The sequence below is a fragment of the Narcine bancroftii genome, chromosome 14, assembly GCF_036971445.1.
Source record: "Narcine bancroftii isolate sNarBan1 chromosome 14, sNarBan1.hap1, whole genome shotgun sequence".
NCBI lineage: Eukaryota > Metazoa > Chordata > Chondrichthyes > Torpediniformes > Narcinidae > Narcine > Narcine bancroftii.
In genome coordinates, this window is record NC_091482.1 from 22,535,408 (window position 1) to 22,559,192 (window position 23,785).

At 41.9% G+C, this 23,785-nt stretch overlaps 1 protein-coding gene and 1 long non-coding RNA gene across 10 annotated transcripts in view; one reads left to right on the top strand and one right to left on the bottom strand.

The window, feature by feature from the left end:
- auts2a (activator of transcription and developmental regulator AUTS2 a) overlaps positions 1-23,785 on the top strand; it is a 1,173,696-nt gene that overhangs the window by 691,427 nt on the left and 458,484 nt on the right. The window lies entirely within an intron of this gene.
- On the bottom strand, positions 1,583-23,000 carry LOC138749472 (uncharacterized). Of its 2 annotated transcripts, none has more exons than XR_011348675.1 (3): positions 22,899-23,000; positions 18,418-18,507; positions 1,583-2,328 (listed from the first exon to the last, which is right to left on the bottom strand). It is a non-coding gene; the product is annotated as an uncharacterized lncRNA (long non-coding RNA). The 2 variants fall into 2 exon arrangements; XR_011348676.1 differs by lacking the exon at positions 22,899-23,000 and adding an exon at positions 20,744-20,806.

The following is a 23,785-nucleotide window of genomic DNA, read 5'->3' on the forward strand; positions in this document are numbered from 1 at the left end:
AGACACGGGAAGAGCGTTCAAGCTCCTTATAGACAGCGGCGGATTCGAATCCGGGTCCCTGCTGCTGTAATGGCATTGTGCTAACCATGCATCATTAATGATCACATTGCGGGGGCATGTTACCTTCGTATGACTGGGCATTATTCACCTTTGTTGTCTTTCCCAGTTACAAATAAGGCCTCCAAGAACATGTGACAGAAAACGGATACTGGCCACTTTTAGCAAAAGAAAATGAAGTGGATTGGGTCAAATTGAATTTTCATTGATGTTTTTCTCAAGGTTATCAAATTTAGAGAATGTCATTTAACAAATGCATTGAGTTTTACACCTTCCAGGATTTTCCATTCATTGTGCTGGGAATTTTCTGTCAGCAAGAAATTTAAGAAATATTTGGCAGCTTTTCAGTGAATTAGTGGTGGGCAAATGAGACCATTTGTGGGTTGGAGGATTTGAGATAGCAGGAAAAACTGCCAGGGTTGCCATAACAACCATTACAATTGCCATCCTTTTGATGACAACATGTACTTACAAAGACACAGTAACTGAGCAGTTATTCATTAAATGGAGACTGTGCAATGCACGAGCAAATGCTGAAACACCCTCTAAAAAGTACTTATTTCATTAGTTGTAATTATATTAGCTTAATTCTAGTCTGCTCTGCATCACTTGGGGAAAGCCTTCTCTACGAATCCACAAAGCAATATCACCTCATTTAAGGGAATTAAAGTTAGGTGAGGTAATTGAATTCATTTAGTCGAATGAGTACAACAAATTATTTGTAATTAAATAGAGATAATTCTTTTGAAATGGATTTTTATGATGCAATTTTCCTCATATTTCAGTGAGGGTAGTTTTAAATCAAAACTAATTCGAGACTGTCTTAACGCATCAAGTTCGGCAGGTCTCCACAGAAAATGCTGAGTTTGCATTATTATTTCTCTCCTTTGGGAACGAACTAATAGGAATTTCATTTTGCGAAAATAAAAAAAAATAACATTATAAGTGGATGTTTCAAGGAATATTTTTCATAAGGGAGCCTTTAATTGTCCGTATGGTTGGGGATATTGGGTAACAACTGTAGGGCTTTTGAAAGAATTATATTTCCTTTCAATATTAAAAGTAATTCCAGAACAAGTATCAGTGCTGCTATTGATCCTGTACCACATTACATTCACAGTTTATGCATTATAAAGACATTAAATAACTCGACATGTTACATAGCACATTGGACACAATGTTTTCACATTGTCAATTTTTAATGTTTCGTGCCTCAGTAAATTATCACAGCCCACAGAAAAGGATAACAGACAGGCCATATTTAATTTGGTTGTAATGCTGTCAATATGATTCCTGGCATTCTGAGGACCAGCTTATCTATCAATTCCAGTGTCAGTGCATACATCACCTCTGCTTGCATCTGCCTAATTTTAAAGACAGCATCTTCCAACAATGAAATACTTTGAAGTGTGTGTTGAGAGCCTTTCTCTTCATGCCAGCCCCCTCTCCCCACTATCTTCTCCCTATCTGTTTCTCCACTTCAGGCACCTTCATTTGTCCAGTATCCTCTCAGCTCTTGGCCTCTACCACCCTTTCTTCCACCCCTCCGCCCTCCTTCCCCCCTGCTTTTTATGCGCTTTGACACTTTAGTCTTAAAGCCGAAGCCGGAAGGAATTGCATTTTGGGCCTGAAGACGAAACGTTGACTATCCAGTCGTCTTCGCGGATGCTGTCTGATGAGTTGCACCCTTCCAAACTTTCTTTGTTTACATTAAAGAGTAGCCACTGTTCTGCTGTGGAAAGTGTAATTGCCAGTTTATGCTTCGATGGATCCCAAAACAGTAATGGGATCTGGTTCTGATTACCTTTGTTGACTGAGGGATATATATCGATGAGGAGACTGTGGCAATGGACAGATTTCTCTCTTCCTTGAAACTGTCGCCAAGGGATCTTCCCCTCCACCCAAGAGGGCAGTGGACTCACCAAATTACAACTGACAGTGCAGCACTGCTTAACTATTAAGAATTTAGCCTAGATGCATTTTATAAGACCTGGGAGGTGACCATCACCGACTGTAACATGACTGATACCTGCTTTGAGTTGCATGTGGAATTAGTATGCCTTTAGTGCACCAGGAAGTTTTAAATGCGCATCAGTCATTAAGTTCCATGCCTCCCACATGGTTGATTCTCTGTAGAATGTTTTGTGATGGCATACCACATAGCTGAACTGTTTTGCAGTTACATTAAAACCCTTGTTTCCAGCACCTGTGGGGATTGGTAGATGCCGAATGAGCGAGTTTTCTGGTTGCTTGAGACCCACTCTAATACATCTGCATGAAGAATAAACAGATTAAAAGGCAAAAATACCACACTGAACAAACTTCACTTGCATGAATATATAAGCCTTAAAGCATTTTACTTTATTTTCAGTCAAATTCTTCAAAAACATTTAACCATCAAAGCATCTGCAGGTTCCTCGCCCTCCACAGAGCTGCACGAAAGATGAACCAGATGAATAGATAATGAACACCCCCCCACCCCCCCACCATGTTTACAGATAAAGCCTTACTAATATCCTTAATAATATACTAATAAAGATGAATACTTCTAGGAAGCAGGGAGTGAGTCTCTTATTGAAACTCTTGCTAAGCAGGCAGCCAACAGCAAGCGCCATCAACCAACTCTTTCATTCAATCACAACTTTATTCAAACGGCTGCCATGAGCAAAGCACGGCCCAGGCCTTCCTCTGGTTGAATATTTGCTCCCATCTTCACCAAAGGTTTATTTGTGGCATGTGATGCTCTTTTACAATTTTAAACATTGGTTTATTTATTGTGTTTTATATGTATTTATTAAAAGGTTTTATTTATTTATTAATATCTCCCTTTTTTTTGACGGTTGCTTGAATTCCGGGTAAAGGGCTTTAATGCACTATCTTGTCGATGCAATGACTTGGTGTTGTGCATTTCTGAAAACAGAATAGTATAGCTTCCTTTACTTCACATAAGGCATTTTGCCTTGAAAAAGAAAATGATTTTCAGAGCCTTTGGCAATAATTTTGAAGTCTGACAGACAGGAATGTTGCTTGTGATTCCAAAATGCTCTTTTTTTTTTCAATTTTGATTTTTTTTTAAGCTCAGCATTTGATAACAATTTTTTGCCTGAAGCGAGCAGTGAAGAAAGGCAGCTTTTGGTCGATGGGCTGGAGTAGGACTGTGACAAACAACAACTGATGGGACGCCACTCTTCATCTCCACTGTTTAGGCCAAGCACTTAGTATTCGGCTGGAGGAGGTGGAGATAAACAGGTTTGAATCAAAGATGGGGGTGGAGATGCAGGATATTAACTGGGAACACATAGATAGCAGTCGATGGGTCTTCCATTGAAGGAAACACATTTTATCACATGGTGTAAAACCACACAAAAATGCAGGAGGAACTCAGCCAGTCTCGCAGTGTCCTTAGGAGGTAAAGATATATTACCAACACTTCAGGTTTGAGCCCTTCCTCAAGGTTCAGGGAGGCATCAGAATAAAGACTGTAGACTGATAGGGTCCAGTCCAACAAAAGGTGTTAATTGAACATGAAGTTGAACATGTGCAGAACGGTGGGCCATGGTCTTCACGGATTTTTTGAATCTGCCCCTGGCCCAGGCAGTTGTTCCCATGAGCTTCAAGATTCCCACCATCGTGCCAGTGCCAAAGCTTCTCACCGCCATGAGTTTGAATGCCTTTCCGTCCAGTTGCCCTCTCCCCCATCATTGCAAAGTGCTTTGAGAGACTGGTTTTATCACATTTGAAATTCTGTTTGCCCATCACCCTAGACCCTCATCAATTTGCCTATCGTATCAACAGGTCGACTGAAGATGCCATTTCTACGGCACTTCATTCTGCCTTGACCCACTTGGACAGCTCCAACTCTTGTGTCAGAATGCTGTTCATTGACTTTAGGTCAGCGTTCAGTAATGTGACTCCCTCTAAACTGATGGCCAAATTTCATCAGCTTGGTATCAGCTCACTCATCCTTCTGTAATTGGATTTTGGACTTTCTGACTAACAGACCCAAATCTGTTAAATTAGGCAATCTCTTCTCATCCATTCTCACCTTGAACATGCCCCAGTGTGTGCTGAGCCCTCTCCTTTTCAGCTCTGACTGCGTTCCTGTATATGGTTCTAATTCCATCATCAAGTTTGCAGATGACACCACAGTGGTTGGCCTGATCAGAGGGGATGATGAGATGGCCTGGCTGCGTGGTGCTCCGACAACAACTTGCTACTTAACACTCAGAAGACCAAGGAGATCATTGTGGATTTCAGGTGTGCTGAAAGCCACGGTCACGTCCCTATTTACATCAGTGGAATGGCGGTGCTCTGTCCCATGGTATTGATGGATTTTTACCGATGTACTATTGAGAGCATACTTGCCTATGGCAACATCAGCAGGTGGTGAAAACTGCCCAGCAAATTATCGGCATTCAATTGCCCACCATTGAGAACATCTATCAGGAATGGTGTCTGGGCAGGGCGAAGAACATCATCAAGGATGCATTTCACCCTAACTATGGACTTTTTACTCTCCTGCCATCCAGTAGGCACTACTGGAGCCTTTGCTCTTGAACCAGAAGGTTCATGAAGAGCTTTCTTCCTGAGGCTGCGGGCCTGCTGAACTTTAAATCACAGCACTGAGTGGTACTGTCAGAACTTTTAAAATTATTTGCTTGCTGAATGCACTTGATTTTATTTGCACGTAGTCATATTTTTAACCTCTGGTTGGATGCTAATTGGATGGCTTTGTATTTTATGGCACATGACATGTGCCATGACATGTGGAGAGGCGTGAATTAATTTTGGCTCTGTGAAAGGAGACAGGGAAAAGGGAAGAGTGAGAAAGAGCTGGGGAAGAAGAAGGTGGTGGGGCGGTGGGTGGGGGGGCGGTTTAACAGAAACAAGAGAAGTCGATGTTGGAGGGTGAACAGATGGAAGATGAGGTGTTCTTCCTCCATTTTGCAGGTGCTCAGTCTGGCGGTGCATGAGACCGTGGATGGACGTGTCAGCAAGGGAATAGGGCGGAGAATTGAAATGGGTGGACGCAGAGCCCAAGTCAATTCTCACCTCTCCTCTTCTCCAATCCATTTAACAAACTCTGCCACTCATCTGTCACATGATGTGTCGAACTGAGCCGTGGTCAACCAGATTTTTGTTGAAAGTGGATTGAATATGCTTTTGCGTAATTAAAAATCAGGATAGCTGTGCTGAGGTGCTCTGTACACTCCTTATCATTAGATAGCCTTGGATTTCACAGTTCAGAAATTTGATGTACATGGTGGATCTAATCAAGTTTATGGACTGATGGCAGAGTAGCATTTTAAAAAAAGGATTTTTTTTTTAAATCCGCGGATGTCGGAAACGTAAGACAAAATCTGAAAGTGCTGCAAATAAACGGAAAACCAGTTAGCAACTGCGGAAAGAGAAACATTTTTTTCATATTCTTTATTGAAACTGAGGACTGAACAGTAAATAATTAATATCCTGTTTTTTTGCAGCATACCCCTATGACTTGAGCTATTTTTGTTTCCGTGAATATGTGAAAGAGTCAATGTTGCCTGTACATTTGCCGAAATAGATGGAAGATTGGTGACGTGAATGATCAGACGAGGCACTGTGATTTAATAAACAGTTAAGGAGGCATTGAGTTCTCAGGGTGTGTTCCCTCACATTAAGACAGTTTCAAATGGCAGGCTCTCCAAGGCGATGTAAAACTCAGGGAAAAAGAGATGAAAGGGCTGAAATCGAGATAAATTGCGATTAAGCGATTGTAACCTTGTAAAATTATCCCATTGCTGACATAGTGCCTGTGCAGACATCAGTACTACAGATCTATGAAGCCAATATAACCCACAGTAAGTTGGCTTTTTTCCCTCTATCAGACATTTTAATAACCTGATGTCTTGGACAAATTTATATTTGTTTTTTTTTTAAAAAGCAAAAGCCTATCAAAAATCCCTGAGATTCATCTGAGTAAAACAGATATTGCTCAATAAGTGAGTCAGGGTTTAACATTCCCCTGGAGAGCGATAAGAAAACGGTGTTATAGTGATTGGCAGAGCACAGTACAATTTAAGTAGCTGATTATCAGCTCAAATGGCATAATTCATTATTTATTTAAATGAGAAGTTCTGTTACTGTTAAGTGCTTGTGGCATTTAGAGAATTCCACACACTGCACAGCCTTAGTGGATAATGAGTACAAATGAGGGTCATTTAATGTCTCAGATACTTGAGAGTAATGGCCATTAGAGTTTTGGCATTTAGTTTGCTGTGACACCGTAAAAGTTTCCAGGAATTCTGGCCTTTAGTTCAGTTAATCGAATCGCTTGCGTTCAGAGTTAGGGACTTGAGGAGAGGGGAGAACGTATCTCTCATGAGTGATTTTAACATTTAATATTTGTGTTCAACAAATTGAATAATAAATCAAGATTCCTTTATTGTCATCTCATAGTAAAGAACATGTAATATTACACGAATTGCCTTCTACTTTCCGTGAGGCAAAGATTCGTCGTGAGTGTTGCCCACTGTCCCTTGCAGACCGAAAGAAAAGCATGAGAATGCCTTCAGAGACACTGAGTGTCCATGGATTTGCATCCGGCGTTTCTACAGCCGCACAGACTCCTGCTTGGTCCATCAGCAACCCGAGCACCAGGTCTGAACCGCCGATACATCCAGGAAGCCCTCTGCGCCCAAGGCCCTTCGGGATCCCTTCTTGCCCTCAGCTCCCCCTTGAATCCCGATTCTGATGAACACTTATGACATCTCAGGTCACCGATGGTGTTGGGGAGGAGCAGATGGATGGAGGGAAGGGAGGAAATCAAGGTGGGAGTAACAGCATAGCTAAAGGGGGAGCTGGGGGTGGGCGCTTGGTGCCTCCCTCCACCCCTACCCCTCTCCCCATTCCACACTCACCCCCCCCACCCCCGCTCCGGTCCAACGCTGCTGAGAAATCAGTGCGGCCCACCACTCACCCACTGACTCATCATCTGGTATGTGCTGAGGCACCTTTTTTATGTACTCCCCCCAACTTTAGGACCTGGCTATGCCCCTGGGTGGGAGAAGCAAATGGAAGAGACCCTGAAGATAAGTTTATGTCTTTGGTTGGTAAGAGTCTACCTGTGTGAGTTTTCTCACAAATGTGACCATTCAACCCTTTGAGCTCCATTTGACTTGGACCATTTGCCATTAAACCAAGATCTTACTCTTGATTCCATGTGGTTCCTAGTGTGAAATGGTCACCCTGCATTAAAATAAGTATGCACAGGTATATCCTTCTTCTCAGAAATGAAGTGAAAACAAGTCATCCCTGATCCCAAGGACTGCAGAGAGGAGGATCATGTTAACTTATTTCCTTGGGCAACAAATACAAGAGGACACCTATTTAATTTAAGTGGATAGGTTAGATTTTTTTTAAATGTAAAGAGTGGTCGGTGCCTGGAATGCTTTTCCAGGGATGGAGGCTGGGGAGACATTTGAAAGAGACTTAGATGGACACATGAATAAATAGATAGGTGAAAAATAGGGGGTTGTGGGTGTGAGGTGGAGAAGGATTAGATTGTTATAAAGTAGATGGCACAACATCATGGGATGAAGGATCTTTACTGTGCTAGAATCTATATTAGAGCTTCCTGCCTTTTGCCATCAGTCTTGATGAAGTCAAGAAGCTCACATAAGTTCTGACACTCCTGACATATATTTGTCCAATCTTTCTAACAACCATTTCTGATATTTACCTTGTTAAAAAATAATCTGTTTTGACATCGCCCTCCCATAAAATGCCTTGCCCATTTTTTTCTTAATGTTGAGGCCCTGTTTGGATTATCATTGAGAGTTACCACATTTGTCACCCTTCAGGCACGAGTGAAAGCTTTTGGTGTCTGATTCGCAGAAGTCATGACCTGATACTGCACTGATTGAAAAGAGAATACATTTTTTTTTTAAATTCTGCTACTGTTGTATGTTAAGCTCCAGAAGGTCATTTCCTGCTGCATTGTACAACGTCCATTTCACCCTGCCTACACATCAGAATGTAAGGTAATACCAATGGGTTCCACCCTGAACAACAGTCCAACGATAGAACTTGATTTCAAAGGTCTCCCTGACCATTATTGGTGCATTAGACAATAGACAATAGGAGCTGGAGTAGGCCCTTCAGCCCGTCGAGCCAGCATCGCCATTTTACAGATCATGGCTGATCAGTACCATCAGTATCCCTTTCCAGCCTTATCCCCATAACCCTTAACTCCTTTGACTTAGAAGCTGGATCCCAGAGGTGAAAACAAATCGGGACATAATCAAAGTCCTTTGGCCAAGGATGGTGCTCCTCTATCAGTAAACATAACAAGCCTGGTACATGTAAATGCAAAAAAAAAATCATCAATAATTGTAATATTTCTTTTAGGAAAATGTAGTTTGTTGTCAATCTTTAGTTTGTGAAATCTAATGTAGTGAGTCAACTGTGAATTTAATTTCCCTTCGCCAAGGGTAGGTTCAATAAAAATGGAAAATTACGGCTCTATTTTTCGTGATTTATATTAAAATTAGCGAATATTCATCGTGATATCAGTCTGGTGTAAATATGCGTGCCTAATCTGCAGGAATTTGACTTGTGATTTCAGTGCTTCAGGCTGATAAAGGATTTGATTTCACACATATGAAGTTTATAAAAATCGCATCTCCAGTCCTCCAGTGGTAAGACCTCCTTCACCCAGCTGGAGTTAATAGGCACCACCCAGCACAATGAAGCCTATGTGAAAGAGCAAGGTCAGAGGCACCCTTGGTTTGCCGTTTAAAAACAGTTATTTTCATCAATGCCCACCCTGAACAGCACTCCCACTTTTTTTTTAAAAACATTCACAATGATATGTTTTATGTATGGTTGTGCACTGGGTTTCTGGAAGAAGGCCTTTGTGCATCTAGTCACACGCTCATTGACGTGAAAGACATTTTTTTGAGTCTGCCTTAAAGCTGTTGGCTGGTGTAGCACCTAGGCTGTTAAATTTCTTTAATCGTTGCAGACATTTCAAGTGAACTTCTCTTCTTCTGGTGTCGCTGTTCCTCTGAGGAAAGGTTTTTTTTTAAAAAAAGTGCAGTAATTAAAATTTGTAGGTCAGGTCTCCCACGACACCTATTCTTGGTAATATGGGAAATGCACGGTCTGATTCACCAATGCTGATCTCCAGCACAATGAGATTTAAAGGCTGAAGGGTGACATTTTCCCCCCATTTGTAAATTAATGCAATTGATCTTCCTAACAAGTACAAAGTTGGGCTTTGAAATACCAAATGGTAAATAGAGATTAGGCGCTTTTAATAGCTTTTTGATGTCAGCCTTAATTACTGCACAGTGTGCAGGGTATTGAACCTTCAATTGGAATTTCTAATAAGCTTTTGACTTTTACGGATAAAAACTTACTGAGATTCCTTTGAATCTGCCAGAAATACTTTGTATAATGTAATTTGTTACTTATTAGAAGAGACAGCCTATGAAGACCCTTTGGAACATGCTTGTAAATGGAGCTTTCAGATTCTGCCACATGATGTAAGCTATTTAAATGATTTATTTTAATCAGTTCTCTGTAACCCATGTTTTTATGTGCCCATTCTCCAAACATCATTTTGTCCCTTTATTGTTGGCGTTGTTTCAATCAGAGGGAACAATGCTGTGCAGTGGTTTTAAATAGCTTTCAGCCGTCAGGTAGAACTCAAATTCCACCCACCCCTCCTACTTTGGCTTTGCTGGCCAGTTCCCATCATCCCTTCAGATTTGATTTGGCTTGGGAGCATCCTGTTTGCCTCTGAATGATGTGCTAGCTGGAGTCATCGTACTGCCCCGCTCTAGAACGGGAGTCCTCAGTGCGGTTCCTTCACTTCTAGTGCAATCTGGGCACTCTCAACCTGCAACGTGCTGACCCTGTTTGGGGTGCTGAGTGAAGTAATTGGGTGAGCTGCAGCTGGGACCAGAAGACTGGAGTGTGGTGTGAATTTTTTGAGTGAGGGACAAGGGGAAAATGGAACAGCACGAGACATGCAATATGGCTGCCTCAGCCAGTTGAACTCTTAAAACCTGCAAACTTCATTTTGTTGAAATGGTTGGAATGAATTTCAGAGGGCAGAGAAATACTGCACACGGTGATTTTATCTTTCTACGGCCAGGGTGAATTTTCTGAGCAATTATTTCCTTCCAGTGTAGTTGATTAAAAGTCTTTCAACTGTGTCATAAGCGTTACTTAAAATTAACTGCAAAAAAAAAATCACATTTTTCTGGGCGTTGGCCCACATGTGGGGTAGATCAAATCCGAAAAGATCTGCGGACTTCAGTGATGAACACGTTGCGCGCCACTGAGATGGTGAGACAATTGCTCCTTGAAGGAGCAATCTCTCTTTAAGAGGGTGACATTTCCTTTTCCTATAGCGTTGATCCCTTGACCTTTCTGAGTCTGATTGCCCAATTAGTGCCAATTAAGGCAACATTATGGCCGGCTTTGAGCTGCCTATGTACGCATTACCAGGAACTGAAGTGAAATTTAAAATGAATTGCAAAGGATCCTCAGCAGCTCTCTGAAGAAAGTACACTTTCAAAAGCCATCACTTTGGTCAGATATCAAATCCAGCTCAAAGGAAAAAAAAATGACAATGTTCATTACGGCTCTATCTATGCGTCTTAGTGCAATGTATTTGTGGGCAAAAAAGCACAAGGTAACCTGGTTTCTTGTCGATTGGCTTTTTTGTGTTGACCTTGAAAAAGCCCACATACGCTGACCAGATGATGGTTATGGTCAACCATGACATCATGTCAACATAATTACAAACACATTTAATTACTTTTGGAATCAAAGAGTCTAGATAAGATAACACAGAAACATTTATACTAAATCAGGACTATGGTTAGGTATGAATTAATCTAGACTTAACTGCAGGCAGATGAAAGTCGTTATTTTTAGCTATTTAAATGCCTCCAGCTATCCAAATAGTTAAAGTTTCCTTTATATTGCTGAGCATTAAAAAGCCCTAATTAGAACAGCATTGCAGCCCCATCTGCCAATCTGCAGTAATCTACTCTAATTGCAGTAATTAAACTATATTTACATGTTCAAAATGCTTGTAATTTAGCAAATTGCGCTCTCTACTCTTAGATTTAATCAAACAAGTTGTTGCAGGATTCTTACTCTGTATAAAGCAACTCTAATATTTTGATTGCTGCAACAGTTTTTGACGGATTAAGTGGACCTGGAGAGCAAGCCTTCTATTCACAAGACAAACAGTATGTAAAGGGAAGTATGATAATGCTGGAAATGATTGTCATGTGAAAGCCTAATCGTGCTTTGCAACAAATTAACTGTTACGGCCCAGCCTGAGCAAGGCCACTTTGGTTGCATCCATTCCTTACACGAACGCTTCCCGAGGGAGTCGGCTCAAATTGGGGGCCTTTGGGTGGAAAGGTAGAATGGATGTTTCCATCGAGATTCACGGCTCAGTCGCACAACTTCTGAAACCGACCCTCCAGTGATGCATGAGAATTGCCAGAGGAAGTTGTGGAGGCGCGGACAGTTGTCGTGTTTAAAAGGCATTTAGACAGCTGGATAGATCGGAAGGGTTGGAGAGATACAGGACTTGGTCTGCCAGCATGGCATTGGCTCACTCAGTGGCTTCACCTTGGAATAATTTGTCATGCAAACCATTGGGTTTTTGTTCAGAGATTCAACTGGAAGCCTTTTGAGAAATGCCCTTTAAGAGCTATTGAGCAGTCCGTTATCATTACTTTCTTTCTTTAGGATGGTAAAAGCAGCCTATGTCAAATTCCAAGAATCTGCTTTGGAGCAGTGAGCCTACCCTTTGATACAGTAAAACCAAGTAAAACCCAGGTAACAAAAATCACGGAAAATAAATAGGTTAAAAAATGCGGGTTTAAAATTGGTAAGCCTCACCGTTAGTTCACTGATCACGTCACACGCAATCTCAAGCAACCAGAAAATTCACTTATCCAGCATCTAACAATCCCCATAAGTGTTGGATACCATAGTTGTCCTCCCATTATTTGCAGTGTATTTATTGCTATCCCCTTTCATCCAGTAAACTGCTTCAATCATTCTGGGTGGGAAAAGCATAAGAAACATATGAAACCATGCACCTAATGAGTCAATTAGATACAATTAAAACAGTGGCTTTCAATCCTTTTTCTTTCCTCTCATATACTTTCCTCAGTACTCAGCACCCCGCAAGCCCTTTCCTCTGAACCCAGCGGCGCACAAACACTTCCCTCTGAACCCAGCTGCGCACAAACCCTTCCCACTGAACCCACCACCCCGCAAGCCCTTCCCACTGAATCCAACACCCCACAAATCCTTCCCTCTGAACCCAGTGGTGCCCAAACCCTTCCCTCTGAAGCCAGCACCCCGCAAACCCTTCCCACTGAACCCGGCACCCCGCAAACCCTTCCCACTGAACCCAGCACCCCGCAAACCCTTCCCACTGAACCCAGCACCCTGCAAACCATTCCTTCTGAACCCAGTCACTATGGTATGCACGCATCCCGTCGTATGTACGGATGGTCGTGAGTCAGGGAGAGTCTGTACTTTTAAGTGCAGCCTGACCAAAGTTATGCATAACATCCATGTGACAACTTTACACTAACACTCAATACCTCAGGCAATGACAGCAAACCTTCCATATACCACCTTTACCACCCTATCAGGGAGTGATGGGCCTGGACCACAGATCCCTCTGCACATCATTGCTGTCAGTAATTCTCCCCTTAACTCATTGCTCATACATTTGACCTTCCCAAGTGCAACACAGGACACGAGTCTGGATTAAGCTGTACCATTTCTTCACCCACGTCTATAACAGATCCATGCTCTGCTGTGTCCTTTGGTCACCCTCAGCACTGTCCACACTTCTACCAATCTTTGTGTTACCTGTCCACCCACCCACTTTTTTTATCATTGCCATTTGTGTGTGTGCATGCATGTGTGTGAATATATACATATCTAATTATATAGATATATATCTAGATTCCTAGATTTGGATAGAAAGAAAGAATGTTCCTTCTTGTCTCTTGTCCCATCAGGCCCTGAGGACTTACTTACCTTGATACTCTTTAAAAGACCCAACACCACCTCTCACTATCCATCACTTTCTTCTCCTTTTTGAATGCCAATTCAAAGTACTCAGTTAGTACCTTGCACATTGACCCTCAGCACAAATTTGTTTCAATAATCAAAAAGTACACAGACCATATATATTTAGGTTATAGTCGAATTTTGTGGACCAATTTTAAGGATAAAATTTAGGGGGTGTGTCGACTGTTACCCACATACAACTTTGGACCGTGCTAAGTAGCTGCTTTGTTCGGGGCTTCAGGAGCTCAGATGGGCAGGCGGTCGGGGCCTGGGCGAGAGTCTGCAGTTGGGGTGTCTGGAGGGCGGATGGCCTGGATCACACTTCCACACACTAATTTCACTGACCACAACACAGCCACACATGCCACAATCACAAGCCGTGCCCACTAAAACTACCATTCTAAGCACTGGCTCGTGCGATTTCTGCCTCAGCCAACATATGTCTGCAAGTCGCACATTATATGTCAAAGAACCTCTTGTGGCTCACAAGCCGCAGTTTGGCCAACCCCCACCCAACACTTCAATGGAATTCACAATCTCCTCGTCATCCAAGTTTCTCACAGGCTTTATCCTATTCATAACCCTTTGGCTTGGCTTCGCGGACGGAGATTTATGGAGGGGTATGTCCACGTCTGCTGCAGGCTCGTTGGTGACTGACAAGTCCGATGCGGGACAGGCAGGCACGGTTGCAGCGGTTGCAAGGGAAAATTGGTTGGTTGGTTGGGGTTGGGTGTTGGGTTTTTCCTCCTTTGTCTTTTGTCAGTGAGGTGGGCTCTGCGGTCTTCTTCAAAGGAGGTTGAACTGTGAGGCGCCAAGATGCACGGTTTGAGGCAATATCAGCCCACTGGCAGTGGTCAATGTGGCAGGCACCAAGAGATTTCTTTAAGCAGTCCTTGTACCTCTTCTTTGGTACACCTCTGTCTCGGTGGCCAGTGGAGAGCTCGCCATAGAACACGATCTTGGGAAGCCGATGGTCCTCCATTCTGGAGTCGTGACCCATCCAGCGCAGTTGGGTCTTCAGCAGCATGGATTCGATGCTTGCGGACTCTGCCAGCTCGATGTTGGTGATGAAGTCATTCAAATGAATGTTGAGGATGGAGCGGAGACAGCGCTGATGGAAGCGTTTTAGGAGCCGTAGGTGAGACCGGTAGAGGACCCATGATTCCTACTGCTTAATGACATGATCATTCTTCCCAAAATGTTCTCCCACTGGAACCCCAATCATCTGGCTGGGCTCATTTCCCAATGTTTGGACTATATACTTACTATTTCAAGACACCCTGTTGGATGCACCAAACACATTCTGTCATCTCTAAGCTTCTGGCACAACATGTGTCCCAGTCCATTAATGTCTCCCCACTTTTGTAGCCCTATTGGTTTTAAATTGTGAACGTCCGCCAATTTTCTCTTTAGTAATACTAATTAGCTTGTTTCGTCATCCAACTTTTTTCTCTGGTACACCAAGAGAAGCTCTTGCCATCTTTTTGATAGTTTACACTCACAAACTATTTTCTACATCTTTCTAATGTTCTAATCCTTTCGAATCTGAATTTATTGTCATTAACCTCATAAAATTTGTGGCTTTGCCACAGCATTACAGTGGAAATATTGATCTACAAAATAAATTATGGCAAAATAATAGAAGGTGAGGTTGTGCCTGCGGTTCATTGTCCTTTCAGAAATCTGATGGCCGAGGGCAGAAAGCTGCCTTTGTGCCACTGGATGTTCATCTTCAGGCTCCTGGTTTCTGAAAAAAAATCCCAATTCTCCATTTCACCTCTAACCGTTGCAATTTTGCATGCATTTCTTTCCATTTGAAACCATCCTTAACTTCGTTTCTTAGCCATGCACGGTGCATTTGAATTGTAGAGCCTTTCTTTGCTACTGAAATAGACTTTGACTGAGACTTGTGGAACATGATCTGCCATTGCTGGCCTGCTATCATGCTCTTATCTGTTTTCCCAGACCACTCTATTAAATTACGCCTTTATTCCAATGCACTTGCCTTTATTTAAGTTCAGGGCAGTTCCAGACTATCCATTTCCGATCCTAATGTGTTCTGATCAGAGGAAGCTGAGTTAGAAAGGCTGCAGGAAATGTCCACAGCCACGGGGTGGAGGAGATAAGGCCTTATGTGTAGTTCAGGCTTTAGGAAGGACCTCATTGCACTGAAGAGAAAATCTACGAGGATGTTACCTGGGATTGAATGTGTTGGTTATATGGAGAGATATTCGAAGGGCTGGAATTATTTTCCTTGGAGCAGTAGAGCCTCATAGAGGCACCTGACGTGGTATATGAGACTTTGTAAGACATTTTTTCCAGGTGACAGTGACATTCGAGGTGGAGCACGTTGGTTTAAGGTAAGGAGTAAGAAGTTCGCAGGGGATTTTTTTTAGACAGACAGAACACTAATCGGCCATTTCGGCCCACAAGTCTGTGCTGACCAATTTACACCCCCAGTACATTTCGAACGGTGGGAGGAAACCGGAGCCCACGGGGAAAACCCACGCAGGCATAGGGAGGACGTACAAACTCCGTGCTGTCAGCGTGGGATTCAAACCCCTGTCCAGATCACTGGCACTGTAAAGGCATCGCGGTAACCATGACGCCAACCGTGCCACTCTAAGCGGCAATCTTTCTTTAACCGAAGAATGGTTGGAATCTGGAAGGCAAAGCCAGAGAATGTGGTGGAGACAGGGACTCATGACATATAAGAAGCATTTGGAGAAACATTCAGATCACCAAGACATGGTCAACTTCATTCTAGTAAATGGGATTTGTATACGCAGGGGGCTGAAGGCCTGATCCTGATTCTATTTATGAATGAGAGCACACTGGAGCACGTTGGATAACGTAATCGCTAGAAGTGAGCAAGCTGTCAAGTCAGCTCTGCTCCAGCAATCCAACTTCTCTTCATTATCCTGAAATGGGAATCCGGCATATGAAATGAGAGGCTTAAATCTTGTTTCAGGCAGCTGCCATGGAGGCCTGAAAAAGCTGGCGAGGCGTCGTCGGCTCTGATCAAATTGAGGGCTCTTTAGTGCACAGCAAGTTGGCATCTGAAATTGGCCCATTGGGTTCAATTTCTGTTCAATCAGCTGATATGCTGCCTTTTTACAGTCTAATATCACATGTATCAGTTGGCATTATGGTAGTTGTACATCTCAAGAAATACGCTGTTCAATTGGTAAAATTGTTTGTAGGTAAAAATGGTTTTCTGTTATAATCAAATCAGGAGGAAAAAAATGTCAATTCTGGAATTGGATTTGCTCAGGGCCTTTTATCATTATGCTGTCAATTTAAAATGTTTGGTTTGTACATGTAAAATTCTTTCATTGCATTCGCAGTTTAGGATTGGCAAGCATCAAAGGCTACGGCGTATCAGTATAACCAATCAAGCTGTGTGGGTAGTTTTGAACCACGCACAGAATTCCACTCTGCTAAATCATTCTGTATTCACTCTCATTAAATACAATTTGTAATTTAGTCATAACATTTAAATCTGTAATTCTGATTAAAGCATTCTTCTCAATTATTCATGTCTTCAATTCTCAATGAGGAAATGTTTTGTCAATCCATTTCATTTTCAGCTAAAGAGAGCAATATGCTCTCCAGATATTTCCTCCATTTTCTTTCATCCTTGAAGAGGGCCATTCAGCACATTGAGTCCATGCCAATTTTCCCTGTGGTCTTTCTCATATGCCCATAATCCTCCCTGGCACCCACCTACACTCAATGTAATCTACACCGGTCCATTGATTTACCAGCCTAGCTTTCAGATAGGGAAGGAAACTGGTGAAATCCACATGCGAGCAGGGAGAAGGTGCAAACTGGACATTGAAATTTATCCGCTCTGGAGGGAAGGAGGCAACCTGTGTTGCTTCGCGTCAATTCTGAAAATCTCTCTTTCACTAACTGCTTGCAGATTGCTGTTACTATGCTCTTCCCTCGCCCTCCAGCCCACCTCTACACAACAGCCTCGATTAATTTCACTTCCAGACTTCCTAATGGTGCATCACTAGGTGGTGCCTCACAACTCCAGGGGTTCCATTTCGAGCCAGGCCTTAGGGTGTAATTGCGTGAGGTTTGCATGTTCTCCCAGGGCTAATGAACATTTTCTGCAAGTGGTCTGACTTCTTCCCAATTCTTAAAGATGTTTTCCTGGATTTGCCCCAATTCCCCTTATTCAGTAAATATCTAGAAATCGAGCATTCTTTACCCTGAACATACCCATCTCTTGCGGGGAGAAATACAGTGTCCTTTATCTTGAATATACTCATCTTTCCTGGGAAGAAAATTTTTAAAAAACTACTCTTTCCCAGATGAAGACATTTCTTTTGGCATCAGTCCAGAATGGACAAGCCTTTATTTTTCAACCCTGAACCCCATTCTGGGTACCTCATTGGAGAGAATCATCAGTTTAGTAACTGCCCTCTCAAACAACTGAAAATTTTTGTTCAATTCAATGAGACCATCTTTCATTCTTCCAAGCTCAGAAGAACGCAGATCAAACTTGCTTAATTTCTTTTGGCGTGGACTTGAAGGGCCGAGATGGCCTGTTTCCATGCCATAAACGGTTAGATGGTTATATAAATTTCCTCTCCCGGGAATCAATCTGAAGAACACTTCCTGCCACAAGAATATTCTTCAACTGAAAAATGTGATGTGCACAATGTTTTGGATGCTCTCTAAGTGCAGCTACGTAGGATTGGAGCCAAAATTCCTGACTCCTCTATTCAAATCCTCTTGCAGTAAGGACCACTGTACCATTTTTCATTCCTAGTAGCTTGACATACCTACATATTAAGCGGTAAGTGCAACACTGTTACATGGGTTTCAATCCAACTGTCTGTAATGAGTTTGAATGTTTTGTGTGTGTGTGTGTGTGTGTGTGTGTGGCACAGGTTTCCTCCCACCCTTCAAAACGTACGGGGATTGTAGGTCAATTGGGTGGCAGGGCCTGTTATTGTGCTGTATGTTTAATTTTTTTTAAATTAATTTAACTTACAGCTATCGATACACAAGGAAAGGCAGCTTCTCCTTCACTTTCAATCTCTGATCATTTTGTAAAAATACTAAATTTTTCCTCGTTTTCCACATCATGTTATTTCTGCCATGTCTTTGCCTATTCACGTTGCCTGCCTGTCCCCACCTAAGTTTGTATAATCAGCAAATGGGCATCTGTTACACTTGATCCTCTCATTCAAATGATTGTGGACAGATGGGGTTTCAGCACAAAATCTAGCTTCTCACCCAAATAAATGACCCATTAGTTAGTTCGTCCTTTTTCTTTTTGTCCTGGGAGCTTCTTACATTGCAGTCCATTTCCCCGTATCTGAAGTTCTGAATGGTGAAAAGATCCAAAAACATGACGTCACAAGTTGACCACATTTAGAAGGCAAGGCGAAAATGCGCGATGGACATATCGAAGGACTAGAGCAACGTGCATTCATAACAGAACAAGAAATCAAGCCTGTTTATAAAATCAAAGAGGGACTTCTAAGAAAACCCTCATTGTTACTGAGGCAGGTGACTGGAGTAAACATTGAGAAAGCCATCCGGAGAATTTCTAGTGTTTGAAGCTGCATTTATCTTATTTTGTAAGCAGGGATGGAGTTGTTTTTTGGGGGGTGAATTAAACACTATTTTATGCTTGAAAAGCCTGCCATTGTTTGTTTGTTCTTGTTTAACTGCGGATACAACTGTATAAAGCCAGTTTTCTGATAACAAAAAGAAACAAGAGCGACAAACATCTGATCCCAAGCATTTCGGATACAGGGAAACATAGTGTAATAGGGTTCTTCTATGATGGTCTTTCAACTGAATCATGAACCATGATAACTCATTGACAACTTTAGTGATCTTTATGATGTCAAACATCTAAAGGTGCACCTCAGGAGAATAATCTCTGTGCCTCATTAGGAACTGTTAGGGCAGAACTAGGTCAAAAAAGGAAATTTAAGTAAGTCCTACAATGAGGAGTTGAGAGGCATAGAGAGGGAGTTCCTAAAGTTTGGGCCATAGCACTTTCACTATGGGGTGATTAAATTCAGGTTATGTCCCAGAGTGAGAATTAGAGCTTAGATTTCATAGAGTACTTCAGGGATGGAGTCGTTTACACACACACACACACACACACACACACACACACACACACACACACACACACACACACACACACACACACACACACACACACACACACACACACACACACACACACACATAGGAGAGAGAGAGAGGCATGCACAAGCAAGAGACAGACCAGACTCTGGATGGATTGAAAACCTGGGTGAGAATTTTGAAATCAGACATACTTAACTTGGAACTAGAGCAGTGGTTCTCAACCTTTTTCTTTCCACTCTGCGATTAGTAAGGGATTGCTTAAGGTGGTATGTGGGTGGGAAGGGAAGGTTGAGAATCACTGCTCCAGACCCAATTGTTACTGAAATATTTTGCTTGGGAAAAATTGTCATTGGCTCATTTCCTTTGGAGTTATGAAACCGTGCACATAACGAGTCCATTAGGTACGATCAAAACAGTGGTTTTCAAGCCTTTTTCCTTCTGCCCGCATGCCACCTTAAGCATCCCTTACTAATCACAGAGCACCTATGGGATAGGGATTACTTAAAGTGGTATGTGAGTGGAAAGAAAAAGGTTGAGAACCACTGAACTTGAGTACGGGAGTGATAATGGGAGTGATGGGTGAACAGCAAGGTGCGAGCCAGAGCATGGGCAGTGGAAGGATCTCGTTTGCAGGTGGTGGAACAAGGAAAGGCAAGAAGGGGAGCATCTGAGTAGTCAAGCTCATATGGATGGCTATCCTGGCCACAACACATTTGCTGAGGCAAAGATGGATATAACACGAAATGTAATTTTTGTGTGGAAAAGAAGTCATTCCCTATTGTTCTTTCCTTCATGGGGAGAAGCAATTGATTCATAAACATCTGCCAATCTTTAGAGGAACTCCTTTCTTCTGCTTGACCTCAGGATACGTGCAAATGGAATTAACTTGTAATGGCCTCTTTGTTACAAATAAATATATATATTTCCCCTTAAGAATGATCAACTTGCATTTATATGGTGCCTTTTGCATTGCAGAAATGACCCAAAGCAATTGACTTACAGAGGAGAAAAAGGACAATTGATTTTTAAAAATGAAGCTGTGGAACAAATTAATAAAGGAGGAAGTGAAACAACAAATCTTTGGCTTTATTATGAATTATTTAGAATAGAGGGACACCGAAAATAATTGAATAATGAGAAGGAACCTAATTGGAGATTTGGAAGACAAAACAAAGTAGATAGAGCAGCAGGACCTGGAATATTAATGATCGTTTGATAAATACATTTCAACATTGTTAATTGCTAATTAGTTGCTAATTCATTATTAGATACTAAACTGAAACTGCAGAGAAGGAGACAGCTTTGAAAACTCACATAGATAATAATCAGTTATTAAAGGAGTTACACTAAGTAAGGCCTTTAAATCTCCAACGATTAATTTTACAATCTTTTGTCACCTAGTTTTCTAACTTTATCTGAATGGCTTGTGCATTGCACTTCAAAAAATACATACTGGGACTCGTGTAGAGCACGAATGCTGGCATCGACAAGCTGGGCCAAATGGCCTATTCATATTGATAACGAGTCCGTTGTCATATACATTGTAAAGTGTACATAATAGCTGAAAATCATTATTGCTGCAAGTGAATAGGTTCTTGGAAAAAAATCTACGAAAAGAAATAAATAAAACAACTTCAACAGTATATTTAAATGAATTAAAAAGAGACAATAAGTATGAAAACAGAAATAATAAATGCAAAGGGCGCATGGTTTCTGTAGCAGTTAGCACAACACTAATGCAGCACCAATGATCCAGGTTCGAATCCCGCGCTGTATGTAAGGTGTTTTGTATGTTCTCCCCGTGTCTGCGTGGGTTTTCTCCAGGTGCTCTGGTTTCCTATCATCCTCCAAGAATCTATGAGGTTTGTAGGTTAATGGGCATCCTTGGGTGGTAAGGATTTGTGGGCCGGAAGGGCTTGTCACTCTAAACTAAAATGTAAAAATAAAATGAAAAAAAAAATTGAAACATTTGTTTATCCCATGACTTTCCATCAGTCCTTCTGTGGTGTTGGAGCAGCTCCTGATTTGTGTAACAAGAGGAGGTTGAAAGAACCTGACAGCTGTTAGAAAAATAACTGTTCAGTGGCTGGGAAGTTGGAGCCTGAGATGGACCTGGCGATATCTGTTACCCTCTGGAGCCTTCTGCATTCCTAGGCACTGGTATTCTCGTACCAGGTTGTGATGCAACCAGTCAGTACACCTTCCACAGTGCATATGTATGCGTGTGATAGAGAATCTGATGGCATGCCAAATCTCCTCCGACTCCTTGGAAGTTATAGCGGCGGTGGGTGCGCCTTCTTCAGGTTTGCCTCTGTGCTGGCTCTAAGGGAGGTTCTTGTGAAATATGGACTCCCGATAGCTGATAGGTTCTAACACTCTCCACTTTTGTCTCATCAATGGGAACAGGTACATGGTCTCACTGCCTTCTTCCTAAAATCAGCAATAAACTTGGTCTTGGTGATATTGAAAGCAAGGTTGCTTTTCTGGCCCCACGCAACCAATTCTCGATCTCCTTTCTGTATTCTGACTCCTATTTCCAGTTAGTCATTGAACAGCAGTTTCAATGTGACTAAATGTGTAACTAATGATAAAACTGGCTCAGTGGTTTTCAAACTGCACCACACCCCCCTCCCCACAAACTCACATTCCACCTTGAGCAATCCCTATGCCACAAGTGCTCTGTGATTAGTAAGGGATTGCTTAAGGTGGCATGTGGGTGAAAAGAAAAAGTTTAAAAACCACTGATTTAATTGTACCTGATTATGTGCATGGTTTCATAACTCCAAAGGACAATTTTTCTCAAGCAAAATATTTCAGTAACAATCGGGTCGAGAGCAGTAATTCTCAACCTTCCCTTCCTACTTACATACTAATCATTACCAATCACAGAGCAGTTATGGCATAGAGATTGCTTAAGGTGGAATGTGAGTTTAGGGTGGCAGATTGAAAACCACTGCTCTAACTGAGCCAAATGTCGGGCTAAATTTTCCTGTCGTAACATTGCTATACTTGACCACTCTGCTCGTGTGTATCAGATCCTCTGGTGCAAACAAATTGCAATTCGGTGAAATGTATAATTCATGAGTAAAGACTCAAAGCTCTCATCAATTTGCATTTGTTGCTTTGCAAGCTGATCATGAAATCATAAAGCTGAGCTTTAGGAAGTTTGAGTGCAAGATTCTTCATTGCAACAATTGAAGATGATCAAGGTACCGTATTTCAAAACTGTTTATGAAATGGTATTGGAGATTTGAAATAGGGAGTTTTCTCATCCTTTCGTTTAAGTGAAAGTGCAACTTTCTTTTTGCCAAAACACAAACAGTCCATTTTTATTCTCATAAAAATACAGAAATCCTGGAGGAACTCAGAGAGTCTCACAGCACCCTTTGGAGATAAAGATCTGTAGCTGACATTTCGAACCTCAGCCCTTCTTGTCTTGAAGCAGAGCTCAGGCCCGAAAGATCAGTTATAGATCTTTACCCACTATGGACCCTGTGGGACCTCCAGGACTTCTGTGTTTTTGACTGCAAGCGCAGTGTCTGCAGACTTTCTTGTTCCACTTTATTTTCACAAAGACAATTTGAAATCAACTTTGGATCGGTAATTACCATTACTAGTCAAGCAAGAAATGGCATCTGTCTGTGACCTTGATGATGGAAAAGACAAATCGACTGAAATATTTTGGACTATAATTGTACCTCCTGCCCTGTTTTAATCCCTTTATCAGCATTTCTTTAAAAAGATGACCTCGTTATTATATTGCAGTTTATGGAAACTTGTGCATCTATTGGCCATCACATTTGTTTGCATTATGACATGCACTCAAAAATACTTCATCATCTCAAAGCGCTTTGGGAAAGGTAAGTAAATGGCCAGGACTTAGCAAAGAAATGTTGGGGCTGTCTTTGTCCTTAAAATATAACTTGGATGTGAAATATCCATCCACCTTGATTTAGAAGTAAAATTTTACACTATTAACACAAAGTAGCTGGATCAAGATTTACTCCAGTGATTCTCTTTCTTTCCACTCACATACGACTTTAAGTAATCCCAATGCCATCGGTGCTCTGTGATTAGAATAATCCTTTATTAGTAAGGGATTGCTTAAGATGGTAGGTGGGTGGGAAGAGAAAGGTTGAAAACCACAGTTTTAATCGTACCTCATTGTCTCGTTATGTGCATGGTTTCAGAACCCCAAAGGAAACGGGTCAATGACAATTTTTCTCAAGCAAAATATTTCAGTAACAAATCCAAAATTACAACAACTTTGCCTTTAGAATGGTGGCTAGGTTTTCTCTATGAAATAAAAACGTAGAAATGCTGAAGGAACTCAGACGGTCTCACAGCACCCTTTGAAGATAAAGATCTATAACTGACATTTCGAACCTGAGCCCTTCTTGAAATCAGGAGAATATGAACCAGTCCTCATTGAGGGGTCAGCAATGGGGAGGGACAAGACTTCAAATTCCTGGGGTCGGCATCTCTGAGGATCTGT